The following is a 12,597-nucleotide window of genomic DNA, read 5'->3' on the forward strand; positions in this document are numbered from 1 at the left end:
CAGAGAGGTCCATACTGTTTCGTCCGTTGCCTCATTTGAGTGTCCCCCTGCCGGCTGTAGTAGTTCTTCCCCCTGTAATTTCAATTTCAGCAGAAATTTGTACACTGACCGTACAGAAAATACTCCCTTATCATCTTCTCCCCAAGCCCAAAAATCATCAATGATTCTGGTATAAAGCGGTATCTTGAGGATTGTATCAGCATCAAAAGGCAAGAAAATCATGTGTATCTTTTCTTCAATCCACCTTGCCGAACTGGGATCAATTAGTTCATCAACTCTCTCCGGTCTATCAACTACCCGGCATAATAAAGGTCTCATGAGTCCCGAACGGGGTAGCCAATTCTAATCCCATATTCTTGTTTCCTTTCTGGTTCCAATTCTTCAAATCAGACCCTGCTCTAGTCCTCCTCTTCCCTCCAATATAGATCTCCAAATATGCGACGACCTGCCTCCTAGCTCTGCCTCTAGGAAAGGAGTCAAATGAAAATATTTAGCTTGCAAAATTCTTGCACTCAAAGTATTTGGAGACTGTATTATGCGCCATGCCTGTCGTGCCAGCAGGGATAAGTTAAACAGGTCCATATCTCGAAATCCAAGTCCTCCCAAATACTTAGGTTTAGTGCACACATCCCATGATACCCAGCAGGGCTTCCTCTTCCCTCTCTTGCTTCCTCACCAGAATTGTCTAATCATAGACGTTATACTTCTAGTAATGCCTTTGGGAAGTCTGAAACAAGACATAGAGTAGACGGGTATAGCCTGGGCCACTGCTTTGATTAGGACCTCCTTGCCAGCATAAGATAGAAGCTTCTCCATCCACCCTTTTATTTTCTCCCAGACCCTGTCTCTTAGGTATTTGAAGGTGCCATTCTTAGCATGCCCCACCTCAGTTGGCATCCCTAAATATCGATCACTCAGTTGCTCATCATGAACCTGTAAAGTGTCTTTAATCCCATCCCTTAACACCTGTGGACATCCCTTGCTAAAGAAGATCGATGACTTCTCATTATTAACCTTTTGCCCTGATGCATTGCAGTAAGTCTCCAACATGTTTGATACTACTTCTGCCCCTTCTTTACTCGCCTTGAACAGCAACAGGCTATCATCAGCAAAGTGCAAGTGGTTGACAACCGGGGCTGTTGGCGCCACCTGGACTCCTGTAAATGCTGACGACTGAGGAACTGATTTCAGTAGGCACGAAAGGCCCTCCGCTTCTATCAAGAAAAGGTAAGGGGAGATGGGATCTCCCTGCTGAATACCTCTGCTAGGTTTAAACTCCTCCAACTTTTCACCATTAAACAAAACTGAAAAGGAAACTGATTTGATCATGTTCATTACCACATTTATCCACTCCTGGGCAAAACTGAGCCGCTCCATTATCGCTTGAAGATAATCCCATTCGAGCCTGTCATAAGCTTTCATCATATCTAGCTTAAGAGCACAATGACTGTTTTTCTTTGATTTGCTACCCTTCATAAAATGCAAACATTCATATGCTGAAATTATATTATCAGATATAAGTCTTCCGGAACGAAAGCAGACTGTTCCTCTGAGATGATGTCTGGTAAAATTTGCTTTAATCTGTTTGCAATCACCTTCGAAGCAATTTTATACAGTATGTTGCACAAGCTAATAGGTCTGAACTGACTGAGCAAAGATGGGCTCATTACCTTTGGTATGAGGACCAGGAAGGTATCATTGATACACTCTGCATCTTCCTCCCCTCTTACTATCTGAAGAACAACCTTTGTCACTTCGGCCCCACACACATCCCAATGGCGTTGGTAAAAATGAGCAGGAAATCCATCCGGCCCCGGAGACTTTGTAGGAAACATCTGAAAAAGAGCAGCTTTGACTTCTTCTTCCTTATAATCTGCACAAAGAATTTCATTCATCTCAGAGGTGACCTTTCGCAGGACATGATCAAGAACCGCCTCCAAGCCCCTCACCACCTCGGAAGTGTACAGATTTTTGTAAAAATTTGTGACCAACTCTTTTAGTTCCTCCAGATCATCCACCTGAACCCCTAGGGAATTCATCAAAGCCTTGATCATGTTTTTCTTTCTTCTCATGCTTGCTCTCATATGAAAAAAATTCGTGTTTTTATCTCCCGCTGTTAGCCATTCTATTCTTGAACGCTGCCTCCACAACAACTCTTCCCTATGATACAACTCAACCAGCCTCTCATTCACCTTCCTCTCTTCGTGGGTCGGACCCGTTCGACTCGGCTCATCTCGGAGCTCTGCTAGTTTCTTCTTCAAAACTGTTATCTCCCGGCGCACGGACCCAAAGGTTCGTCTGTTCCATCTTCTCAAGTTACTCGACAAATCAGCCAACTTCATTTTTAGGTCCTCCACTCTGTCTCCCTCCAAAGAAGCCGCCCACGAAGCAGCTATTGTACCCTTTAGATCCCCATGAGTTTCCCAAGCAACCTCATAGCGAAATATCTTCTTCTTTAGCTGTTGTTGCTCCATTCCCCCATTAAGTTCCAACTGTATCGGACCGGAGCATCAAACCGACTTGTGGTTACAAGATGCCCCCGAGAATCTTCTTGGCCTTTTGGCTATGGATTGTAATCATATTCACTAATCAATAAACCTCCCATTCTCCCTGCAAAAAGGAAAAAAGTTCCCAGGCACACAACACCGAGCCGACAACAGAGAACAATAGTATTCCAGTCGTTCCGGTCTCCAGCTCGTTCCAGGCAACGTTAGGTACTTCCTTGCAGCCAAAGGCAAGCTTCGGGCAATAAGCTTTGTAAAGCAAACATTTCCTTTCAATTATTTTGGAGAGAAAAATCTGGCTCGCAACACAGCCCTTTATAGACATATATGCAGCCAAGTGTCAACAGTACTTCAACAACAAAACCTGCAAAATTATATATTCACATAATCGTTATAGTAATTAGTGTTTATAAATATTTTTAAATTAGTTGCACTATTACCATATATGTTAATGCGGCATTGTTTTGAAGCTATATATTGTTGGTAACAGTATTTTGTAAATATAGTAATTATTTGAAAAAGAATCTGGTTGTTGTTTCTAAATAACGTGATACCTATATTGGTGAATCTGGGAGCTGTATCTAAATACTGTCGCTTGTACATTTTTTCATATACCATCAAACAATAATGGATACGTAGCACCAACAAGAAAATGGTCGGCTTGATTTGACAGGTAGTCGGCAGCAGCCCATGAAAAAGACAACAAAAATGGGCACATAGGGGGCCGCCTTTCTTGCTCATGGTACCAACAGGGACACCATAATACCATTAAAGAACAACAGAACAGAGTTGCCATGATAGCGGCAGGAGCCCCAAAAAAGATGTTGGAAAATGAACACAAATTGGGCTAAAACTGAGTAGTACGAGCTGCGCCACATTTGTATATTAATCTGGTATGAATCTGTTATTCATATTGGGTCATTCATTTATGAAAGTTTTACTGAACTGGAGCCAGGACAATTTTTTTTTTTGCATTACTCCATAAAGGCAACAAGCTTCTATTTTGGTATTTTTTTTTCTTTCAAGACTAGCAGGCTACTTATGTCATGTCATTTTTTTGAAAAGGGGCGCTTTATTACTTAAAATATTTAAGTATTACACTAGGCCTCTGCATAACTAAGATGCACCAAGCTAACAAAGTCCTCACGACAAGCCAAAATAAAAGAAGAAGGCAAAATACAAAGATGAATATTTGTATGACACCTAAACCGTAGGAGGCCCACTCCTAAGATCATGCTGCCACCTATGTTGGGTAAAAGTATCCCTAGCCGCAGCTTCCAATCGTGTACACACCTCCGTAAACAGGTCTCAATTCTCCACTCGCTGTATAGATGACCAAAAATGAAGCGTCCCGGTACATCTGTAGATAACCTGCATAAGGGAAGTACTTTTATCATTAAAAACCTTATCATTTCTACACAGCCAAAGCGACCAAATCACGGCAAGCGCTCCCACCCTGAGAAGAATTCTAAACCTGTGATCAATCCCATGTAACTAATTACCAAATATATTAGCAACACTACACAGAGGATACAAGCCAGAAGCTATCTGGATGACTGACCATATAGAACGAGCCAATTTACAATGGAAGAACAAATGTTTCATTGTCTCATCATGCGGATAAAATACGCATTGCGTACTTCCATGCCAATTACTCTTAATAAGGTTATCTTTAGTAAGAATGACTCCGCGACGAAGATATCACACAAAGATTTTATTCTTAAGAGGTATCTTCATCTTTCAGATCTTCTTATTATTATCAGCTGGCACATCTGACTGGATCAGGGCTCTATACATAGACTCCACTGAGAACTGCCCATTCCCATGTAGGTTCCAATGAAAGACATCGGACCCTTGTGACAACTGTACCGTGGTTAACCGTTGGAGTAGTATGTTCCACGATTGGAGTCTAGGTCCAATTAAATCCCTTCTAAACGTCACATTTGGCGGAAATGATTCCAAAACCTTGGGAATAGTATCGCCCTTGTGACGTACAATATTGTGTAGAGCTGGATATTGTTCCCGGGGAGTAGCATTACCTAGCCACTTATCCTCCCAGAATCTAATTTCCGAGTCATCCTTAATTGAGAAGGAACCATAGCGGAAGAAATATTTCTTCGTTGCCATTAGTCCAGCCCAAAAATGAGAGTCCCCAAGCTTCCAGTATACTTGGGATAACGCGTTAGAACCCACATATTTTCTCCTTAGGAGGGTTTGCCATACGCCATCTTCCGCCAACAACTTAAACAACCATTTGCCGAGGAGGGCCCTGTTCTTAACCTCAAGGTCATGAATGCCCCGACCGCCTTGGTCCTTGGGACGGCAAACCACACTCCATTTAGCTAGCTGATATATTTTTCTCTTGTTATCTCCTTGCCAAAAGAACCTCGAACGGAAGTAATCCAATCTATATAATACTCCTTTCGGCAATTGGAAGAAGAAATCATATATAGTACCATGTTACTTAGTACTGAATTTATGAGGACCAACCTTCCACCCAGAGATAGCAATTTACCTTTCCAACTACTAAGTCTTTTTTGTAGTCTCTCTTGAACGTGTTTCCATTCAGCATTTGTGAGTCTCCGATAATGTATCGGTATCCCCAAAAAAGTGATCGGAAACTGGCCCAATCCGCATCAGAATAGCTCAGCATATAGATGGGCCTCGTCTTGAGCCTCGCCAAAACAAAACAGTTCACTTTTATGAAAATTGATCTTTAGCCCTGAGAGTTGCTCGAATGCTGATAAAATTAATTTCAGATTTCTTGCTTTCTCGAGGTCATGATCCATAAAGAGAATCGTATCATCGGCAGAGGATAGATAGTCCACCATCCACTAGATGATTCACTACCCCATCAATTTGGCCATCAACCTTGGCACGCTCAATAATGACCGCTTACATATCAGCCACTATATTGAGCATGGGCGATATTGAGTCACCTTGTCGCAATCCTTTCTTCGTTTGGAAATAGTTGCCAACGTCATCATTGACTTTAATGGCAACACTACCTCCAGACACGAAACTATTGATTATAGCACGCAACTCTGCAGAAAAACCTTTCATTCTGAGAGTCTGTTGAAGAAAGACCACTTGACTTTGTCATACGCTTTTTCAAAGTCGATTTTAAGAACCACCCCATTCAGTTTTTTCTGATGCAATTCATGAACTGTTTCATGTAGGACAACAACCTAATCTAGGATGTTTCTGCCTTGCATGAAAGCAGTTTGAGAAGGACGAACCACATGTTCAGCAACCGAATTTAGCCTAGTCGTCGCTACCTTGGTGAATATTTTAAAACTAACATTAAGGAGGAAAATTGGACGATATTGTTGTATCCTTTCAGCCTCATTAACCTTAGGTAATAAAATAATTTCACCAAAGTTTAAGCGGAACAACTCTAGTTGGCCAGCGTGAAGGCATCCAAACAAGAGTAGGAAATCCTGTTTGATGACCTCCCAAAAATTCTGGTAGAACTCAGCGGGAAAACCATCAGGACCCGGTGCTTTGTTATGCTCCATTAGGAAAACTGCCTTTCTAACTTCCTCCTCGGAAAATGGAGATGTTAGAAGGCTATTTTCTGCATCAGAAACCTGGGGGATGTCATCTGTTCGAGACTCATCCATCGAGAAGATTCCTTCCTCAGGGGTTCCGAACAGATTTTTATAATAACTAGTGATATAAGACTTAAGTTGCTCATGCCCTTCAATCGTGCCCTCTTATTGTAGGGAATGAATAAGTTTCTTCTGATGTCTACCATTAGCGACACCATGGAAAAATGTCGTATTCGAATCACCTTTCAGGATAAACTGAGAGTTTGAATGTTGTTACCACTTGAGTTCCTCCTCGCACAACATGCGAGGTAACTGGGAATTTGCGTGACTCTTGATCTCTATTTCAATGTCAGAGAGAGGTCTAATCTCTGCCATAGCTTCTAAATCATCAATAATAGATGATAGACGAAGCTTCTCCTTTTTGAGGATACCCGCAGTGTGCCTAGCCCATCCACAAAGGAACTTACGTAATGCACGTATTTTGTTGTTCCATATGTGTATTGGGGTAAGCCCGGCAACCGGTTTATTCCACACCTCCTTGACCATTTCATGGAATCCATCCTGATGCAACCAACCCAGTTCAAACTTGAACCTGCGTTGGTGCTGTGGTCGAGGTAATCCAGTGGTTAAGAGAATGGGTGCATGGTCTGAAATAGCCTCTATACGAGGAAGAGCGTGAACAGAAACCATTGTGAATTTGCATTCCCTGTCGGTATCCATTAAAACACGGTCTAGTTTCTCACATGTCGGCTCTGGAAGACTATTCCACTAGTAGAAAAAGGGTCAAATCTGAGACACATTAGTGCCGGTTTGATTTTGAGCTGGCACTAATGTGTCCATGTGCCGGTTCCAACGGCTAGCCGGCCGCTGTCATTAGTACCGGTTCATGGTGAACCTTTAGCACCGGTTCGTGCCACGAACCGGTACTAAAGAGAGTGGTGGCAGGATGTTGTCAGTCTGGGGCCCCTCCAGCACCTTTAGTACCGGTTCGTGGCACGAACCGGTACTAAAGGTCGTCGTACATAAACCCTTCATCCACTCGATCGCTCTGTTCTTCCCCTTTCCCCTCACTTCCTCTGTTCTTCCCCTCTCTTTCTCGAGCTAATCACAAATTTTGCCCAAAATTTGTCAAGATTTGAAGGCCCCCATCCATTTAAATGATCACAAAGGTTAGCAACTTTGTCCTTTCATCTCTCATTGCTAGATTAGCTCTTGCAATGCTTTGTATAGTGATTAATTTTTGAGTTTAGTAATTTGGGAGGAATTATATGTGCTAGTATTTGATTTATATGCAATTTGAGGTCAAAAATAACACTTAGTTTGCATATGTAGGTGTGGTTTACTTAGTGCCTTCTAAATCTCCGTCGTAACCACTGTCGATCGCCCGCACCGTCCCGTTGCCGGCACCACCTTGTGGTGAGGCTCTTGTTCATGAATGTTTTACATTACCAAATTGATGTTTGTGTGATTTGGATATATAGTTACTCGTATAATTATCTTACCCGTACGTTGTTTGTTATACATAGTTCCATGGTTTTGATATCCGTCCCCGTCGGCCCTCGTCCTTGTTATGATTCGGATGTGGTATATTATCTTTTAAAACTAGTTGTTGCATTTTGTGTTTATGACAAATTATGCCCATCAAGTTGACATAGATATTTTTATCTAGGAGGTATGTGAACCGGAAATTCCAACCGACCCTATTGTCGAGAGGTTAAATTTAGTTGAAAGAGAAAACGAGTATTTGAAAGAAAAATTGAAAAGAATTGAGGGGGAGAAGATGGAATTGAAGTTTCATGTAGCATGTTGCCGATGTCGTCGATGATCACAAGATCAAGATGGAGAAAATGCGGTTGAAGATTAGAAAGATTAGAAAATATGCCATTGATAGTGTGGCTTGGTATCATTATGCTGTTGGATCAATTGTTACCTTAGTTGCGATCTTGATCGAATTTGTTGTTGCATTTAAATTCTTTAGCTAGAGAGTTATTTGTACGTTGCATTTAATTAAGTGTTGTATATGAACTTTATGTACGAACTTTATGTATGAACTTGTATTAATTTGGTCTAACCGGTGTTGTGTAATGAAGATGAGCCAACAATGGATGTATGATGACCGATGCTCTCCCGAGTTCATTAATGGCGTGCATACTTTTCTGCTTGCCGCCGAGGCAAACAAGCGGGCGGATGGTTTTATGCCTTGTCCATGTGCTGGCTGTAAGAATGGTCACAATTACTCAACGTCAAGAACCATTCACGTCCACCTATTTGAGTCCGGTTTCATGCCCCACTATAATGTTTGCACCAAGCACGGATAAAGAGGGGTTATGATAGAAGACAATGAAGAAGAATAGGACGACGACAACTATCCTGGCCACGGGTTCCCTGAATACGATGATACAACAATGGGGGAAGAAGCTGAGCCGGCAATGCGGGAAGAAGCTGAAGAAGAGACATCAGATGAGCCCTCTAATGATCTAGGTCGGGCCATTGCCGATGAAAGATAAACTGCGCAAGTGATTTGGAGAGCAAGAAGTTGCAGCGCATGTTAGAGGATCGCAAGAAATTGTTGTACCCGAATTGCGAAGCTGACAAAAAAAAGTTGGGCACCACACTGGAATTGCTGCAATGGAAGGCAGAGAATGGTGTATCTGACAAGGGATTTGGAAAGTTGCTGGTAATGATAAAGAATATGCTTCCAAACTTTCAAAGGACAACGAATTGCCCGAGAGTACGTATGAAGCAAACAAGGTTGTCTACCCTCTAGGGTTAGAGGTGCAGAAGATACATGCATGCCCTAATGACTGCATCCTCTACCGCGGTGAGTACGAGGATTTGAACGCTTGCCCGGTATGCGGTGCATTGCGTTATAAGATCAGTCGCGATGACCCTGGTGATGTCGAGGGCGAGCGCCCCAGGAAGAAGATTCCTACCAAGGTGATGTGGTATGTTCCTATAATACCACGGTTGAAACGTTTATTCCAAAACAAAGAGCATGCGAAGGCGATGCGGTGGCACGGAGAAGACCGTAAGAAAGACGGAAAGTTGAGAGTACCCGCTGATGGTTCGCAGTGGAGAAAATCGAGAGAAAGTACAGGGAGGAGTTTGCAGGTGACCCAAGGAACGTATGGTTTGGTCTAAGCACAGATGGAATTAATCCTTTTGGGGAGCAGAGCAGCAACCATAGCACGTGGCCTGTGAGTCTATGTTTGTATAACCTTCCTCCTTGGTTGTGCATGAAGCGGAAGTTCATTATGATGCTAGTGCTCATCCAAGGCCCTAAACAACCCGGCAACGACATTGATGTGTACCTAAGGCCATTAGTTGAAGAACTATTACAGCTGTGGAATGGAACAGGTGTACGTGCGTGGGATGAGCACGGACAGGAAGAATTTGACCTAAAGGCGTTGCTGTTCGTGACCATCAATGATTGGCCTGCTCTCAGTAACCTTTCAGGACAGACAAACAAGGGATACTGCGGATGCACGCACTGTTTGGATGATACCGACAGTATATATTTGGAGAGTTGTAGGAAGAATGTGTACCTGGGACATCGTGATTTCTTCCGAGCAGGCATCCCGTAAGAAAGAAAGGCAAGCATTTCAAAGGTGAGGCGGATCACCGGACGAAGCCTCACCACCGTACTGGTGCTGATGTACATGATATGGTCAAGGATTTGAAGGTAATCTTTGGAAAGGGTCCTGGCGGACAACCTGTTCCGAAGGACGCTGACGGACGCGCACCCATGTGGAAGAAGAAATCTATATTTTGGGACCCGCCATATTGGAAAGACCTAGAGGTCCGCTCCGCAATCAACGTGATGCACGTGACGAAGAATCTTTGCATGACCCTGCTTGGCTTCTTGGGTGTGTCTGGGAAGACAAAAGATACACCAGAGGCACGGGAGGACCAGCAATGTATGCATAGAAAATACGGCATACATCAGGGTCAGGCCAGCTACGTTCTTACCAAAGAAGAGAAGGAAATCTTCTTTGAATGCCTGCTTAGCATGAAGGTACCGTCTGGCTTCTCGTCGAATATAAAGGGAATAATAAATATGGCAGAGAAAAAGTTTCAGAACCTAAAGTCTCATGACTGCCATGTGATTATGACGCAACTACTTCCGGTTGCATTGAGGGGGCTTCTATCGGAAAACGTTCGATTAGCCATTGTGAAGCTATGTGCATTCTTCAACGCAATCTCTCAGAAGGTAATCGATCCAGAAATCATACCAAGGTTACAGAATGATTTGGTGCAATGTCTTGTCAGTTTCGAGTTGGTGTTCCCACCATCCTTCTTCAACATCATGACGCACGTCCTAGTTCACCTTTGCGAAGAGATTAACGTTTTGGGTCCTGTATTTCTACACAATATGTTCCCCTTTGAGAGGTTCATGGAAGTCTTGAAGAAATATGTTCATAACCGTGCTAGGCCAAAAGGAAGCATTGCGAAGGGCCATGAAAATGAGGAGGTCGTTGAGTTTTGTATTGACTTTATTCCTGACCTTAAGCCGATTGGTGTTCCTGAATCACGGCATAAGGGCAGATTGGATGGAAAAGGCTCGCTAGGAGGGGATCAAATAATATGTATGGACGGGCATTCTCTCACTGAAGCACACTACACAGTTCTACAGAATTCCGCCTTGGTGGTTTCGTATATGGAGGAACACAAGAATTTTCTACACTCCAAACACCCGGAGAAGTCTGACGACTGGATTACATATGAACAAATGAGGACTATCGCCGGTTGGTTGCAGAAACGTGCCATGCATGATGGCGATATTGAAGATGACATGTACTCGCTATCCCAGTTACCATCTTCGAATATAATGACTTTCAAAGGGTACCAGATAAATGGAAATACATTTTACATGATCGTCCAAGATAAGAAGAGCACCAACCAAAACAGTGGTGTCCGCTTTGATGCAACAACCAACACAGGAAAGGAAACATATTATGGTTACATAGAGGACATATGGGAACTTAACTAAAGAGGTGGTTTGAAGGTCCCTTTGTTTTGGTGCAAATGGGTCAATATGACACGAGGTGGGGTAACGGAAGATCCGCAGTACGGAAAGACAACAGTGGATCTCAACAATCTTGCTTATGCAGACGAACCATTCGTCCTAGCCAATGATGTGGCGCAGGTTTTTTATGTGAAAGACATGTCTACCAGGCCAAGAAAAAAAAACATAAGGAAGCAAATGGATCATACGACGAGCCAAAGCGCCACATAGTTCTTTCAGGGAAAAGAAACATCGTGGGAGTGGATGACAAGACAGACATGCCAGAAGATTATGAAAAGTTTGATGAAATTACTCCATTCACAGTGAATATTGACCCGAGCATCCAGTTAAATGATGAAGATTTTCCATGGCTACGGTGCAAAGGGACACACGCGAAGAAAAAGTTTCACACCCAAAGATCTGGGATGTGATCGGATTCACTATCATCACTTTCTTATATGTTTCACACCCAGGAGGGAACATCTGTAATAGTTAGGGTAGTTATGTGTTTTGGCATTTAAAACGCGAAGAAATTTTATGTGCAAACAAATCCTTTCATGTAATTACTAATTTTTTCAGCTAAATGACCCTAAAATTGAAAAGCATTTCAAATGAGCTCGGAAAAGGTTGAAAGTTGGCATGGAATCATAATTTCACCCACATAGCATGTGCAAAAAAGTAGAGAGGGTTACGGAAAAAACTGGATGCACTTCGTGTACAAAATGGACAATCTCTTTCGAAGTATCAGAGTTTCAGACGAAAACTCATCTGTTACAAAGGCATTTCATTTTTTAAATAACCTAAGCATTACCAAATTGAATATAGTGATAAAACACACTAATAATATTAAACATAAGAAAAAAGAATCACTGAAAAATCTATTTTCAAAGTTAAGTTATTCACAAACTAGTGATTCACACAAATTTCAAATAATTCAAAATTTAAACTATTCAAATTTGAAAACTACCGGCACTAACCTAAAGCAAAAATATTCACAAAGAAACTCTATATACAGCAAAAAACAACTCAAAAATAAATAAAACAAAAATAAATAAAGCAAAAAAAATAAAGCAAAAAAATTTAAGAAAATAAAAAAGCCCGCCTAATGGGCCAAAGTGGCCTGCATACGACTAGAAACACAATATTTTGTTGGGCCAGGATGCAGGCCCGCAACGGCTCAACAGGCACACAGGGCAGCACAGAACAGGTAGGTCCAGTAGGCCTGCTTTGGAGAGGAGCTCGAGAGAGCTACCGCACTGGGGCTTATAAACCAGTGCGGACGCCCCTCGGCTAGCGAGGTGGGACTAAACTTGCCGCACGAACCTGCGCCAGCACACACCTTTAGTACCGGGTCGTGGCACCAACCAGTACTAGGGGGGGGGTCTTTAGTACCAGTTGGTGCCATGACCCGGTACTAAAGGGGGGGCGCTTCCCGCCGCTCGTCCTGGCCAAAACAGACCTTTAGTACAGTTTCCCTCTATTCTTCCCTCTCCGTCGACGACAGCCGCCTGCCCCGATCGACGCGTCCCCGCCCCTC

The sequence above is a fragment of the Triticum aestivum genome, chromosome 5B (genome assembly GCF_018294505.1).
Source record: "Triticum aestivum cultivar Chinese Spring chromosome 5B, IWGSC CS RefSeq v2.1, whole genome shotgun sequence".
Taxonomy (NCBI): Eukaryota; Viridiplantae; Streptophyta; class Magnoliopsida; order Poales; family Poaceae; genus Triticum; species Triticum aestivum.